The 4899-nt window shown below is 60.6% G+C and overlaps 1 pseudogene; it reads right to left on the bottom strand.

Moving 5' to 3' along the window:
- Positions 1–506: 506 nt before the first annotated feature.
- On the bottom strand, positions 507–1479 carry LOC119250853 (olfactory receptor 11L1-like; annotated as a pseudogene).
- Positions 1480–4899: the final 3420 nt, after the last annotated feature.

The raw sequence follows: 4899 nt of genomic DNA, 5'->3' as shown, positions 1-4899 counted from the left end.
CGAGACGGGTCACCCCTCCCGCTGCCCATAGGGCCTGGCCCGGCGCCGCCCCATGCCAGCCCAGCATGGCCTCAGCGCCCTTTCTGCGCCTGTGCCTCCCAGCTGCGCTGGCCGGTCAGGCGGTCAGGTCGCCTCTGCCCCTCCCCCGCCGGCCCTCGCCTTCCCGCCGAGATTGTTTTCCTAAAATTTCACTCGACAAACACCGGGATCTCTGGCTCTGCTGCCCAGTCTGGCGTTCAGAAGCCCCGGCCCGCTGCCACGGGGCCGGCGGTACGCGCCTCATCCCGCTGCAGTCCATGCCCGGCGTGGGCAGGGGCGACGTCCCGGACGCCCCTGGGGCTGAGGGCGGCCTCTGTCCCCGGCTGCACGGGCTGGGCCGCCATGTGCAGGAACGGGCCATGCGGAGCCCGCGGCCATGCAGCGGGACCCCTTGAGGGCGGGCGGGCCAGCGGGGCCTGGCAGAGGTGCAGCGGGTGGCCGGCGGCGGGAGGGCCCACGGAATGGCCTCACCTGAGCAGAAAGCCGCCCCTCGCTCTGAGGCCACAGACGCGGCCCCTCCTCGTCATCGCTTTCCTGACGGCATCTTTGAAGTCTTTGTTCCTCAAACTGTAGATGATGGGGTTCAGCAGCGGGGTGACCACGGCGTAGAAGACAGAAATGATCTTGTTGATCTTGGGGAACAGGTGGGCATTGGGGCACACGTGCATGGAAATCATGGTCCCGTAGTAGATGGTGACCATGGCCAGGTGGGAGCTGCACATGGAGAAGGTCTTGGTGCGCCGGAGGCGGAGGGCATCCTGAGGATGGCCACCACAATGAAGACGTAGGACACGAGGGTGAGGAGGAAGCAAACGCACAGCACAGCGACAGACAGGGTGAAGATGACCATCCTGGTGATGTAGACGCTGGAGAAGGAGAGCCTCATGGGGTGGCGGGCAGGTTACAGAAGAAGTGGTCGATCCGGTTGGGGCCACAGAAGTTCAGCCTGGAGATCATCAGGCAGGGCAGGGCCCCTGTGCCCACCCCGGCCACCCAGGAGATGGCCACCAGCTTGACGCAGGTCTCGGGGCGCATCAGGAGGGGGTAGTGCAGGGGGCTGCAGATGGCCAGGTAGCGGTCATAGGCCATTGTGGCCAGGATGAAGCACTCGGTGGCCCCAAAGAACACAAAGAAGTAGAGCTGGGCCATGCAGGCGGGGAAGGAGATGGCGCTGCCCCGGGCCAGCAGGCCGGCCAGCAGCGGCGGCACGACGGTGTAGGTGTACCAGACCTCCAGGAAGGACAGGTGCTTGAGGAACGTGTACATGGGCATGTGCAGCCGCCGGTCATGGCTCACCACGGTGATGATGACGATATTCCCCGCCACCATGAGCACGTAGATGAACAGAAAGATGGCAAACAGCAGAGACTGCCACTCGAGAAGGTTCTGGAACCCCAGCAGCTGAAACTCAGTGACAGCAGACACATTTGGGGGCTCCATCACCTGCGGAGGCGAAGAGACCTTGGAAAGCACTGCAGACAAGGCGTGAAATTCCTCGGTGCTTTCTGGAACATGAGAGATTGTCTTCAAGCACTCCTGTCTCCAGGACAGCTGTCTGGAAGAACTTGTGCGGCTCCACCTGGCATTTAGACCACTGTGGTTTCAACCCACTAGGCGAAGGAGGTGCAAGAGTTGGGGGAGGGGCTCAGCAAGCACCACTCACCAGGCTCTCTGAGATCTAGAAGTTCCAGGTTCAACACCACAGGTAAGAAGGGGCTCACTGAGCCAAACTCAGGAAATACAATTAATAGCTGGGCCTCCCTGGTGGTGAAAGGGTTAAGTCTCAGCACTGTGAAGCTGTCGGCAGCCACTAAGGCATGAGTTCAATCCCCGGCCAGGGAGTGACCCACGGGGCGAGGCAGACCTCTCCTCTCTCCCCGCTGCTCCCCTCAGCAGTGTGTTTCAGTAGATCCGCCTGTTCTGCTCCCCACTCTGTCTCTGGTCTCTGGTAAATCCTCTCACCCACCCCCCCAACCTTTGGCTTGTACCCCAGTTCTTGTATGCATAAATAAATAAACCTTTAAAAATTAATTGCTATGTTTTCCTGGAAAGGGCCTGAGCCCAGTCCCTTTCCTCCCACAGGTGACCCTCATCTGGAAACAGGTCACACATGGCCCGTCTGCCAGCCCCGGGAGACTGTGTTCTGCCCTCCGTGTTTATGGACACCTCCTCCGGGCACCTGAGCATCTGAGTGTGTCTGTGTGTCTGTGTGGCCAGGGCTGAGCCAGCCTGCATCTCCACTGGTACCCTCTCACCCAGGTGGACACCAGCTTAGTCATCGGACTTTGTGTCCAGTCAACCAGTCACCCCTCCTTTTTTTCAAGGTCTAGCCTAGATCTGGACGAAGCCAGCATCCGCCCGCCATCAGGAGCTTCCCTCATCAAGGACTGAGTGTGACGTCACCTCTGTAATGCCCAGGCCCAGGGCTCCAGCCGCAGGCCCTTCCGCCTCCCACCCTCTCCCCAGTGACTATTTCAGGTGCTTCTCCAAAACCTTCCAACACTTTTTGTATAGGAAAGTGATGAAGCTGCAGTACCCGGAGGCCCTCCTTCACCACCCCCCTCTGTCTCCCCAGGAGACCGATGGGCGGTGCATCACCCCATCCTCCCCTCTCTCCTGCAAAGGCTGCACCTGAGCCAGCTGTGGCTTCCCTTGGACCCAATATTTGTTCTCCTGCCCAAATTAACCGGCAGCCCCCTGGAAATGCCGCATCCCCCGAGGAGCGCTGCCCCTCCCACCCAAATGCTCCAGTCACCCTGCACCCCAGGCATACCCGTCCTTCCTCCTGGGAAAGTGGACAGAGCAGCTGCCACATCAGAGGCCTCTGCTGGGCTGGAAACCAGGGTGCAAAGCAGATGCCTTGGTGAGGGCCTTGGGCATGAGGCTGCAGGGATCTGCCGGCTCAGGGCTCTGGAGCCATGGTCCCTGGAGCTCTGCAGTGAAAAAAGCTCCTGGCTCCACCTGCTGGCTGCACCCAGGAGCTGGCCCTGCTGCATGGTGTCTGCTCTCTGTGCCCAGGGCCAGCCTGCCCTGCTCCCTCCCAGCCGCTCCCCCTCCTCCTCAGAGGCACCAGACCTCTGGTCTCTGTTCTGACCCCATCTCAACTCCTGCGCACAGCACAGACTGCAGTCTCTGGCCTTCTCTGCTCACTGCTGTTCCTGGGCCCTGCCCCCGAGCAGGCTGACCCCAGGCCAGTCCAGGAGCCCAGGCTGAGGGGAAGTGTGACCCCATAGGGCAGCGAGTGATACGATTCACTTTGGAACATGGTCCTTTCCTGCCATTGCTCCCACTTCCGCGACATGAGCAGTGACCGGAAAAAGGCAAATTTAAATACCGAAACACCAGGGCTTGGTTGACGGGTCAGCATGGATAATGTGGTTGGGTCACAGGGCATATGGCCCCATTTACTAGTCACCTAAAGTCCCCTACAAACGCAGTCAAGGACCCAAGGGAAAAAGGACCTGCTGGACCTAGCCCTTCGTGTCAGGACGGGGTGCCAGGGTGACAGGGTGTGGGGTTGGTGGGAGTAGGGCGTGGCAGGGGTGAGGGTGCGAGCAGGTGGCGGGGTGACGGGGGCGGGTGTAGACTCGGGGCTGACATCAAGTCCTGGCTATTCCAGGGACCGGATCACCTGATTTACAATGAGCTCAGTCAACAAGACCCACCCCGAGGCAGAACCTCCCAGGGGCCAGCCCCACATCTGATTTCACAGCTTCCCTGGAGCCTTTATGGAAATAAACATGCCCCAGTACCACAGCCTCCCGGCCATCCAGGGCCATCAGGCGCCTCTGGGCTAGGGCCTCCCTGCTGCTCTCCAGACACCACAGGGCGGGCGATCCCACCTGGACAGAGCGTCCGCAGGGCCTGCAGCCTCAGGATCTCAGCCCCTCGCCCACAAGCATGGCCTCTGGCTCCAAACGCACCTCTCCTGGTGGCTTTCTGAGCTCTGGGCCTACCTGTCCGCCTCCCCGGCATGCGACACCCATGGTCCTCCCTGCTGCCGGCTCGGCCCTGCTGCCCTCCGCCCCGCACGCCAGCCCTGGCTCCCTCCTGCGAGCTGCGACTGGCCATCTTCTGCGGGTGACTAGGCTGGAACATGCTCCACCTTTCAACAACCCAGGTCTCCTGGGGCCTGGCCTTCGGGGAATCCTCCTCCCAGGTATTCTTCCACGATTTGCCAACCAAGTTAATAAGCAACAAAAGCAAACTTTTGAGACTCCCCGCTGCCCAGGGGGCTCAGGCACGGCGGCACCCCTGGGACCCAAGCAGTTCTTTGGAAAACTTTTTTTAAAATGTAGCTTAGGATGGCCCCGGAGATGCTGAACTGGACTGACTCAAACAAATGGGTGTTTCTTGAAAATCTAGGGAGCAGGTACCCAGGGGCCCATCCTGAGGACAGATGGGTGCCAGCGGCCTTCTTCTTCGCACTGCAGTTTCAGGTGCACTCACGAGAGCACATCCACGCACCCACGCGGTGAGACCCCCACCCAGACCAACTTCCAGCGACCAGAGCACCTGCGCCGAGGGCGTCTCCCAACTCCACAGGGAAAAAGCAGCATCTGAGCCAGGAAAGGCCTGACCAGAGCCCTCCACGTGCCCCCGCCCCCCACTTACCAGCAGGACCAGAGGCCGCTGCATGGCGGGGCACTGCCCCGTGACACACTTGTGCTTGACTTAATTAATAACTTATTTTCCAAAATAATGTGATCGTGTGTATATTTTTTAGAAAACTTGGAGACAGAAGACGGCCAGGGTGCAGCGCATGCACGCGTGCCCACTGTGAACACGCTCAGGGGCACGGGCGGCTGCACACGCACAGGTGCATTTTGGGGCACTGGGTGAGGAGCCGCTGCAAGCTCT

This window comes from Talpa occidentalis, unplaced genomic scaffold, assembly GCF_014898055.3.
Source record: "Talpa occidentalis isolate TD23 unplaced genomic scaffold, MPIMG_talOcc4v2.1 talOcc4.18, whole genome shotgun sequence".
Classification (NCBI taxonomy): domain Eukaryota; kingdom Metazoa; phylum Chordata; class Mammalia; order Eulipotyphla; family Talpidae; genus Talpa; species Talpa occidentalis.
Note: the sequence above shows the minus strand (reverse complement) of the source record. Positions and strands in the feature narration are given on the sequence as shown.